Source organism: Parus major, chromosome 9, assembly GCF_001522545.3.
Source record: "Parus major isolate Abel chromosome 9, Parus_major1.1, whole genome shotgun sequence".
Lineage (NCBI taxonomy): Eukaryota > Metazoa > Chordata > Aves > Passeriformes > Paridae > Parus > Parus major.
Window position 1 is genome coordinate 22467048 of NC_031778.1, and position 11643 is coordinate 22478690.

At 41.5% G+C, this 11643-nt stretch overlaps 1 long non-coding RNA gene across 1 annotated transcript in view; it reads right to left on the reverse strand.

Annotated features, from left to right (window-relative positions):
* Window positions 1-3174: 3174 nt before the first annotated feature.
* LOC107208955 overlaps window positions 3175-11643 on the reverse strand; it is a 37009-nt gene continuing 28540 nt past the window's right edge. Inside the window, exon 2 of the long non-coding RNA XR_004498741.1 lies at window positions 3175-5519. This is a non-coding gene — a long non-coding RNA (uncharacterized LOC107208955). The remainder of the gene's footprint in view (window positions 5520-11643) is intronic.

Genomic DNA, 11643 nt, shown 5'->3' on the forward strand with positions numbered 1-11643 from the left:
ACTGGTTTCTGGGCAGTGAAAGATGGACAGAAAAAACAAACAAACAAATACAGGAATCACTTCCCCACAGCTGACATTTAGGGCTGTGCTGGGTCTGTCAAGTGAAATCCTGGGCAGGGAATTGATTCACAACTTCCCTCAAAATGCCAGAGAGCTGGGACACTCCAAAGTCTGGGGAAAGAAGATTTGGGGCAGTTTGTACTCTCTGGTGTCAATACCTTGCTGTGTGATGAGATTTCTTCACAATTGCCCAGAAACTTGTTGGGAACCCAGAAATATCCCATATTTTGTTCTTTTCAAGTTCAGGCTTTATACTCTGCTGTGAACAGCAATCCATATGAAAGCAAACAGACAAAACAAAACCAATATCCCTTGTAAATTCCCCTGGTCAAGTTTTAGCCATAAAGCAATGGCTTTATTTTTCCCACACTGGGGATTTGTGTTCCATGTTGGCACACAAAGCCAGGAGCACCAAAGGGAAGGTGAGATCCTGAATTCAGATGCTTGAATTTGGACAGTTTTGCAATGTCAACTCGTGTTACTTTTTGCACTGAAAGGGTCAAGTGAGCTTTTAGAAATAAAACCTGAAATAAGCTTTGGTTGCAAAGTTTCAAATGAGCTCTTTTAAACTGAAAGACAAATGAACAGACTGCTCAGCCTCATCTTTCCAAATGCAAATATGAGATCACAGCATCAGAGCAGACTCAGAGAAAAAAATATTGCGGCCCACTGAACTCAGGACAGAAAAAACAGAAAGGAAAAGCAATATTATTCCACCTTATTTCACAAATACACCTGTGTGCACCCAAACTGAAGAGTGAGAACCGGTGTTCCAAAGTTACCCTCTCTAATTAGGGAATTGTGAATAATGCTGGTAATAAAAATCTGCCATGAAAGGGCAAGAAAATTGCATCCCCCCAAATAAAAGATGCTTCCTTTGGGGTCACATTTAGATTTTGTGGGCTGACAAAGGGATCACTCTCCATGACATATTGTTAAGTGACTGTTCCTCTGATCCTGGAATGTCTTCTCCACTCATACATATTTCTGGCTTGTTAGGGAGGCAGGCTGACAGTACAAAGGGCTGGATGTATGTCTGTGCATTGTAAGAAGGACTTGGAGATGCTCTGAGTCAGGATTTTATAATCAGATGCCAGGGCTAAGTAACTGGTTATATTCTACATCTTCCCCCAAAATAATAAAAAGAAAAGTCTGAAGCAGCTCTGGATGCAGGGAGGCTCTGCAAAGCTCTTTTGAGGTTTTTAAAATGCATGATTGGAAATATCTACTGGGTTTTTTTTTTCTTTTTTTTGTCTTGTGTTCCTCAAAATCTGATCAAACGTTGAAGATGATCAAATTTACATGGGGGAAGAAAGCACAAACTTCCGCCATTATCTCCTTTTCTGCTTCCTTATAAACCCAAACTGGATGGCATCCAATTTCTCCTCGCAACTGCCTCTGGAAATGAAAGAGAGCCTGAATAGAGGAGGAGATGAGCTGCTTTAAATGCTTTTTCATAGTTCTCACTGCTATGAAAGCTTCATTAAAAGCTGCAGCTTGCTTGTTTTCGAACTCTTCCGAAGTAATAAGCATATAATTGTGCTGGAAACTTGGGAGGAGCGTGTCCCTGCAAACCACTGCAGCAGCCCTTCGTTTCAAGGTCCTTTTGCATTTTCTTGGGGATCAGTCATTCCCATCTGAAGGAAATTTAGAAGAAATATTGTTTTTTTTAAAGAGGACATTGACGATTTGCAATGTTGATATGTCGACACAAATTATTTCCTCACGGACTGTTGACTCTGAGGGTTGTGAGGCATAACAATTATTTTGCCTTTTATTTTTATTTTTTTTTTTGGTCTTATTAACCCACATTCAAACTGTGTCAGGCACAGGCTCGCTGCTGAGCTCTTTTATATTTATTTTGATTCCTTCAGATGGAGATACGTGAGGAATGAGGAAGAAAATTTGTGCTACCAGCATTTTTTTTACAGTTTCTCCTAAAAAATTCAGCTGCAGTGCTGAGATCCACACATGTTCTCAAAGATTCCATGGGATTTCTTCTGATATCTCCTGTGGAGCAAAACCTGCCTTGCTGCAGATGTTAATAAATGCTCTTTTGAAACAGCTGGAAGGGATTTTGGGAGCATGGACAGATGAATTTCCTAACACCGAGGGTGAGAACAACATTCAAAGCCCTTAAATCACCCTCCACAACAAAATCCTTCAGTGGCAAAAATCCACTTCATGGATTCATCAAATTCAATCCAATATTTACCCATGAAAATCACCACATTCCTGGGCCAGGATGCAGGAAGACAGAGATTTCCACATTGATTGAGGCTGGATCAGAATCTTTTCTGATTTGTCCCACAAATCAGAGCCCCAAACACCCCAGGATGAACCCCAGTGTACAAGAAATACAGTATTGACGAGATTTTTGTTAATTCCCACCAAAAATATAGGGGAAATTTTCAGGGTTGAACTTAAATTACCTAAATAAAACCTAATGGGAACAGTGACAAAGATATTTAGAAAGTTAGTTGTGGATTCTGTTAAAAGGAATTAACATTTATTTAGAATATACATTTCTGGGGAATATGTTTCCAAGCCATGTTTCATTGTCTTCTTCCAGTCTGCACATTTATTACCCCAAATAAAGATCACACTTCTCAGAGTCACTTTGACTCCTTTCCATCTTGTTTCCAATCTATTTCTAGGATTCCAGTGAAAATTCCCTCTTAGTTTACAGTGAAACAGAATGGATTCATTAATCATAAACCACAAAACTATGATTTTTAGGTTTTTTTTCCTCCACAGAGTCTTGATAGCAGCATTTTCCAGTTTTCCCCAAGGTAACTCCACACCAGCATCCAGAAATACAAAAGTTTATTTACATTTGTTAATTTGCTTTCACCAACTGAGAAAAATAACTGGGTATTTCACCATAATAGAAATAAAACTTGAAGTTAGGTTGAGGATAACTCCAGTTCCCACTGAAACAGTGAAAATTTCCTGGCATATAAAAGAACTATGAGTAAAACCAGTGGAAAATCATTGCTTTCCTTTATTTTGCTCTCTATTTTTTTAATCACTAAAGGTATTGCCACATAAAACTCTACTTTGGAATTTTATTCTCTGAGAGACTCTTCTGATAGAAATAATATTCTCAGCAAGTTAAGCAACTTTTACAGCACAAAGTTTATTATAACTCAGAGGGAAATGTCCCCACAAGCCAAATCTCACTGGAGAGTTGAGGATGGAGGGTGATCCTAGAAGGAAATATTGAGTTAATTCTCCTCCCTCACCTTTTTTTACTCACAAATTCCTGATTTCCAAGCAATAAATAACCCATGAGGTGAAACACTCGAGGTTTTAGGAGTAAATCCCAAATTTAGGACCACTCAATCCATACTGTCCAGCCATGGAAGCCAACAGAGCTGGATGGGGAGTTTGGAAAAGGACTCCTGAGCACAGATGTGGCTCTTTTCCTTTCTAATTTCAAAATCCAGTGAAGTAATGAAGGAAATGTTTGCCTTGTTGTCTGAGTGCCACAATCTATGAGTTTTCATTAAAAATCCTCAAATATTTTCAGGTAGAATCATCTGCAGACACTCCCAGAAGCAATTAACACAGCCTGGGTTAGTAAATGCTTCCTGCCCGTGTTTGTTTGTCCTGGGAGCTGCACAAATATTATTTGCAGGGTTCCTGGTAAAGCTGGAATTGCTTATCCCAGAATCCTGGGGCTGACTGAGAGCTTGGGAAATGCTGTTTGGAGCCAGGATATTTTGCTGTCTGGTATCACTGGGGTGGGAGGTGGGTAAATCTCTCACTTGACACTGAAAGGGGGAAGAGGGGAGAAGGATGCTCCAACTTAGAGTGGCTCAGATGTTTTTCTTCTTTTTCTTCTACTTCCATGGAAAAAAAATCCATGAAGGAAAGAGCCTTGAAGTGTGGCCCATTCAGGGCTGACCTATGTAGATGGACTGGCTGTTAGAAATAAAACAAAAAGGAAAAAACAACAAAGGAGTTGTAGGGTTTAGGTGGAATTTTAGGGACTATAAGTGTCCTCAGGCATGTGAAAGTCTTAACCCTTCAATGCTCTCATCGCCCTTCCCGCAGTGACCGTGGCATCCACAGTTTCAATATAAAATACCCTGAAAAAAAAGAAATCCAAGTGCTTCAAATCCTCCTAAGAAACAAAAATCAATTTAAAATATGTGTTCCATTACCACAAGCTTACCAACATTTTTTTATTATTATTTTTTTTTAAGTTTTCCATTATGGGCAGCAGTTTTCCCGTTGCTTTTTCTGCCTCTTGCAGCAGAGAAGGATCGGGCGCTGCAGAACGAGCACTTAGGCTTTCTGCTGAAATATTTATCAGTACAAGAAGCAACGCACCACAATGTTCTGGCTTTGTGTCACACTCGATTCACCCATGCAGGTACAACCTGTGGGCAGCTGTTACACCCGAGGAACGAATCAGTCAAAGAATTGAGGGGCACTAATGTGAAGCAGCCCCTGCCAGTGGCATGCACAGCCTCCCAAAGAGGCTGCCTGGCACGTTTCTGCCTTGTGCTCTGCATTTTTTGCTCTGCTTCGTGGGCTGAGCAGTTGGAAGAGCAGGAATTCGATGTGGCTACGTGTCACTTCAGGTGTTGGAGGTGCTTATTTGATTTATGTGTATTTTTGTGTAATGCTGGTGTTTCCGAGGAGCTTTGTCATTTCATTTGTTGCCTTGCAAATTCATATGAATTAGGCAATTATATAAGTTACTATTTTGACCAGAGGGAGAAAGAAACCTGATAGGACTGAGCAGTACAGAAAACCAGGGTTTAAAAGTGTCCTCAGGCATATGAAGGTCTTAACCCTTTAAATGCTCTCATAACTCTTCCTGCAGTGATAATGGCATCCACAGTTTCAATAAAAAATACCCTGGAAAAAGAAATTCAAGTGATTCAAATCCTCCTTGCTCCCACTTGTCAGTCATGGCTCATTTTGAGGATTATTGAGAGAAAAGATAAATGATTCTGTCCAGTATTTTTTTCCCCTCACAAAGCTGCTGCATTGTGGGGCTTGTAGGAGAGCTCACTCGACTGTGCAGCAGGCAGAGCCAAAATCTGACTTTATTAAGATGAAATCATTGTCTGTAGGCAAAGCAAAGCCATGTGATATCTCCATCAGCGAGGCTTTCATATGCAGCTACTCAAAACGCTGGAATAAATGGAGCTGATTGAGGTGAGCCAGAGGCAATTCAGCCACCAGAGCCAAGCAAGGAGAAGATCAGGGAATGGAGCTCCCTTGTTAGCAGGGAGCCCCTCCGAGCTCAGATCCAGCTGCCAGGGGGGACATGAGGAGATCCAGAGCTGAAAGGCACTTTCTGAGCAGTCACAGTGTCCAGTTTCCAGATGGAATGTCCCAGCCTCAGGAGCTGGAAGCAGCAGTCAGACAGTCCCAGGAGCTCGCAGGGAGGGACAGTGTCCCCAGGAGGTGACTGGCAGCTCAGCAGAGTAGATGAGACACTGTAGAAATCAAAATGGAGACAAAGAGAGATGCAGGGAAAGCAGATCGTCATTATTATTCTCTTGTGAAATATCTCTGCTCCAGCTGCAGTTAGCCAGGAGAGGAGCAGATTGTTATTTCAGACCTCCAGGCTGCGTGACAGGGCTGGGCCAATGTTTAAGCACGACACCTGGCAAAGAATATGAGAAAGGGAAAGAGCTTCCCTGTGGCACACCTGCACCCCTCTGTGCCTCCCAGCACTGCCATTCAAAAATCATGGAATTATGGAATATCCTGAGTTGGAAAGGCTCCACAAGGATCATCAGGTCCAACTCCTGGCTCTGCACAGACACCAACAACCCCACCCTGGGCATCCCTGAGAGCGTGGCCCAAACACTCCTGGAGCTTTGGCAGCCTCAGGGCAGTGACCATTCCCTGGTGGTTCAGTGCCCAGCACCCTCTGGGGGAACAACCTTTTCCTGGTGAATAAAAGAGTACCTCCTCATGGGAATGTTGGTCAATGGGAGTGCTTCTAGAGGTTACTCTTGTGAGAGAGGTGACCCTCACACAGCATGTGCTGAATTCCTGATAACTTCACGGCTTAAGAACCACCTTTGGACCCCTGAAAAAAGCCAATCCTAAAAAATGGCCATAATAATTTTAGGGTAATATTATTACCCCTAATAATATTAGGGGTAAAAATATTACCCTTAATAATTCTTGGGGAAGGTCTTTGGATGAATGCAAGCAGCAGAACAGCACTTTAAAATATCTGCTGCAGATTATAATGAATTCACTGTCAGGCCTCCTCTCCACTAATCCTTCCTGTCCCAATCCAATATAATCCAATCTAACAGCTCCTTTTCTGGACACATGAAGCCCTTTTTAGCTGTGGTTATCTTCACATTACCAGATAATATTGGCTGAGCCCCTCTTCCCATATCCAAGATTTTGTCACTGAATGTAGAGAGTTTGAGTCCAGTGTGTGATCCCAGTCTCCCCTGTGTGCCCTGTCTGGGACAGTTCCCAAGCTGCAGCGATTCCAGGATTTAACACCAATTCCAGTGACAAAAGGAGTCCACATCCAGAAATCAGGCATTTCCAGGGTGTCTCTGCTGAGGTGGTGACTGTGTGTGCCAAGGTTTGTCTATGGAGCCACATATCCCATCATGGTAAAATAACCGAAACAAAGAATGGAGTAAATCAAGTATTTAAAGATTTATTTAATGGGGGGGTCATTGCTCAGAGACTGGTGGTGACAATAAATTCCAATCCAGGGATGGAAATGTGTGGAAAGCACCAGAAAAAACAGCAAAACCAAGGTTAAAGAATTGCCATTTTTAATTGCTGTGGAAGATGGAGGCCAAATGATATAAATATAAGATGACAGGACAATAAACAACAGAATGAGAACCATGAAGTAATGAGGTAAAATATCCTGGCCAACATCATTGCAAAACCGGTTTTAGATTGATAACCAGGATATTTTTAGTATCACAGCTATGGGTGGTCATTTGCCAACCTATGATTTTCTTTATTTGATGGATGGGGGCACTCTAAAAGAATTGTTGGTATTTTATGCGCTTTTAGAGAATTGAAAAAGCAGTTTATGGATTAGTTTGAAATAAAAAACTTATGGCAGATGAGTTCAGCTGCTCATCAACTCCATGCACTCAGTTATAATGCCTACAGTGAGCTGTGTTTTATGATTTCATTAATACATCAGAATTGGTTGATTTCCCTTCGTTTTCAGTGCTTATTTTGAGCTTTTATTGGATTATTGCAAAAATCACAGCACCCAAACCTCACTATGTGTATTTGATCCTCGATGGAGATTTTAACATTGATTGGGAAAACTTCATTTATTCTTCAGCATTAAATGCTTTTAAAAGTCTGATAAAAAAGTGTGTCACTGGCAACTGCATTATCTAATCCATATATTGGGTAAAGAACATCTGTGCATATTTTCAACCAGAAAAAAAATGTTTTTTCCTTATTTTCTAATATTTCCATTAAAACTGTGCAGGAGCTTGAGAAGAGCCTGGGTTTTAGGTGTTGTAATTTGGAAATGAGCTTTTTTTTATGATGAGGGATAAGAATAAAAAGCAGATTTGTGGGGGAGGGAAAGGAGAAGACTGCAAATTGTTGTGTCAGCTGGGTAGAAATCTTGTAATGAACCTTGCTGTGCTTCTAGTGATCTTTTGGGGAGCTGAAAAGGAAAGGAACAGTAGGTTAATTGCCCCAAATGAGAATATTTTAGAATAGGTGCTGGTATAACAATGGGCATAAAAATAGATTGATCAAGGAACAAGAGGATAATTGGCAAAAATCGCCCTGTGGTGACCCAGCTGGGGGAACTGATCCCTTCAGAGAGCTGGAATTCAAGACTCCTGGAGTTGTGCAAGAATTTGTATGTCAAAAGCTGTCATTTCCCTTGAAAAGGAGTGACAGTTTCTCTGACTAAGCCCACTTGATTTTGATTTTCTCCACTGAGACTCTTCAGCCTTTTGTATTAACTTTTCATCAGTGAGGACTTTGTCCTTAATTAGACTCAATATTTTGGAAAAAAAACAAACCTGTTCCTCCATTTCTCCATGTCAGGATAGAGTTTTGCCTTTAAAAACCAAGTTTTGTTGCATGATGATGGTTCAGCAGATATTTCTGAGAAGGTGAATCTGTTAAATAACTCTTTAACCCATTCTGGAGTAAGATTTCCACTAGTGAAGATCTTCCAAAGAAAAGGCTTGGATAAACTTGTCTTTTTAGCTGGATTTCTGTTACACAGCCTTAATCTTCTTTATCCAGCCCTTTTTAGGACACAGGAATTACAGGGCTCATATGGAGACTTTAAATTCAAACACAGATTGAATCTTTGTGGATTCAGCAGAAAATAAGGAAAGAGGACATGTCCAACTAAGATCTTCCTCAGAGGGAGCCAAGCATCACCAAAGAACTCAGTAATAAATGGGCAGATGTGATTGAATGATTCCAGACAGGAATTCCATCAATAGCAGAAAGGTGATGCCTGTAGGACACATGAAGTGGGAGCAGATGGAGGATGCCTCAGACCATGGAAGACCTTGAAATCAAATCACAGAATCATAGGATGGTTTGGGTTGGAAAGGGCCTTTCAAGGTCATCCAGTGCCACCTCCTGCCATGGAACATCCTCAACTGCACCAGCTCCAAGCCCCATCCAGCCTGACCTTGTATTTCCAGGGGTGAGGTATCTCTTTGGGCAGCCTGTAACCAAGTTTTACCACCCTCATCTTTCTTAAATCTAATCTGAATCTTCCCTCTTCTAGTTTAAAATCGTCACCTCTTGTCTATCACAACAGGCCCTACAAGCTTCTTGGGTAGAAGCTTAGAGGATGGTTCACTGTTTAAAAAAATTATGATGAAATCTAAATTCTATTAGTCCAGAGTAGAAGCTTGCTGTTTTTTGGCTAATTCTGCTTTATACTTCTGCAAGATTAATCTCTCTACAAAGTGGAGAGAGAAGCCACATGACTTTTCAGATGCTGATAACCTCTTTATTTATCACCTTGATGTAAGAACTAGAAAACCAAAACCTCTGATAAATTTCTCACTCACAGTGGTCATGGCTAATGGTGGTTAATGTTTTCTCCTCCAGCTGCACATGTGCTCATCTTGAGAGGTTACTAAATGATTTTTCAGGAACTGCTGAATGATTTTTCAGGAAACTGCAATATTCCTTACAGTTGTCATGCTCATACATAAGGATAAACGGCTAATCCAGCCTTTGCCAATTCAGCTGAGTGGAAGGGGGAAGAGAAGGAGAGGATCAACAGCAGCCCAAAAAGAGAAATTAAATAAGAATTGGTCATTTTGGACAAGAGCAAGCCTTTAGGACAGCTTGGCTGCCCAAGGGTTTGCCTGCACTGAGCTGGGTTTGAGGTGAAAGTCTGACTTTGGCTGAACACAATTTTCAGCTGAGAGATGGGAGGATTCAGTGCCCTGAGCGTGTTTGATAACATCCACCAGGGGACATGGGCATGGCACCAGCACTGGGTGATCTTCACCTTGCAGAACACACTAATTAGCTCTCCCTTTCCTTGTTGTCTTGGGCAAACAAATTGCTAACACCGTTTTCTGAGATCATGGAAAAATCCCTGCAAATAGAACAGCTGCTTATGATTAAACACATGCAGAGATATTTCAGCAGATACCCATTAATCAAACTTAAACTTAGTTTTACCTCTTTTTTAGTTAGTCAATTGTTACAAAGATCTACTTTTTCTTCTATTTATCAATGGTTAAAGAAGAGCAGGGCTACAATGTTCTTGGGGAAGGACCTGAAAACACTGAAGACATTATTTTCCCATATATTTCCCTCACTTGTAAAATTCATTTTGGTTTAATTTTCGAAATGGGTGAGCAGCTATTTGAGATAACACAGCCAGGGCTGAGTGCTTCTAAACCCAGCACTTCCAGAGGTCCATCACTGCCAGCTTTATTAAGCTCAAAGCTGAGGAAAGAATGATTTGCTGCCCGCAGAGTCTATGGCAAAGCTGATTTGGGAGCCTTGGGAAGAGTCATATGAGGGAAGAGATGAAGGGAAAATTTCTGTCTCCAGCTTGTCTGAGTTTTGGCAGAATTAGCTGAGGAGTCAAAGCTGACAATGCTTTAAGTATGAAAGTGGTAGAATGACCTAAAATGTAGGGTCAAAATGTGCTAATTAGGTAACAATTAATGTTGAGTGACCTCTAGTGGTGCTTTCCCACAGTTTATCCTCAAACTGGCATCCCTGACAGGACCTGGAGTTTGGGATCAATATTTAAGAGCCCTCCCCCATCAATAGGATAAACAGTCTGTAAAAAACGGAGTTTGTTCTTCTGAGAAAACTTCTGATAAATTAAAACAGAAAATCAGAATTGTTTTTATCAATTGCTATGTGCTAAAATCCTTTATTGTCACACCAGGCACAGTAGCAAACTCGAACCCGCCCCTCTACACAAGCTTTGATATAAAATTATTTTTTTTTACCCCAACATTTGAGAAGACTCCAGCTGTCAGAGGGTGAAATGTGAGTGCTCTGTGGTGATTCCATTTTCCATATTCCATTTTCCATGGAAGGAAGGGAAGGAAGGACAATCATTTATTTGCTAGCGGCCACCACACACACCGAGAGCTGTGCACACACCAGTGGCTCCCAACATTCCCACACACCTGGGATTCTCCTGCTGGCACTTCTGCCACCAAACCTCTCATTCCAAAAACACACCTGGTCCCCAGGGATGTGCCAAAGGATCTCCTGAAGGTGACCTCTTCTGATGAGGAGTGAGAGCAGGTCCCTCACTACTTATGATTACAAAATAAATAATCCCATGAGGTGGTTCCTAAACAAGGCAGAATGAGCACAAATGTCTGGACTAAAAGGGTCAAGTGTCACCCTCCATGTGAGATGTTCAATGCATATTAATTCCTAAACCTCTCAAAGTGGTGTTGGGACAGGCTGCAGCCAGCCAGGCTGATCCCAAGGCCATCCTCGGAATTCCATGGGCACCTGGAGTTTATTCTGGTGAAAAGAAGGCTCTTATTGCTCTCAGCCTGACAGGAGGTTGTGGCCAGCTGGGGGTCAGGCTTTTCTCCCTGGGAACAAGTGACAGGACAAGGGGAAATGGCCTCAAGTTACATGAGGAAGGTACAGGTGGATATTAGGAAAAAATTATTTACTGAAAGAGTGGTTAAGCTCATGGAACAGGCTCCCCAAGGAAGTGGTGGAGTCACCAGCCCTGGAAGAGTTCAAAAAACAAGCAGATGTGGCACTTAAACTCAATATTTTTTAGTGTGTGTGATGATGTTTGGTCAATGGTTGGACTTGATGATATTGGAGATCTTTTCCAACCTTAATGATTCTATGGGATCAGCTGGAATGGCCTTACAGCAGCTTCCCCACAGACAAACCTGCTCCCCAAAGAGAGATAAACAGATATTAAATCACAGGAAGGCCAAAGGGTTTGCTCAGGATAACTTTGTGCAATGATGGGGATGGCTGGAGTGATCTGACGTGGCAGCACCCAAGTACAAGCTTCAGTAAAATGGGGTAAATATGATTTTTTCAAATGTTCCAGAACACCAGTCAGGTAATAAATTAATCCCTTAATTTCCCCTAAACTCTTAC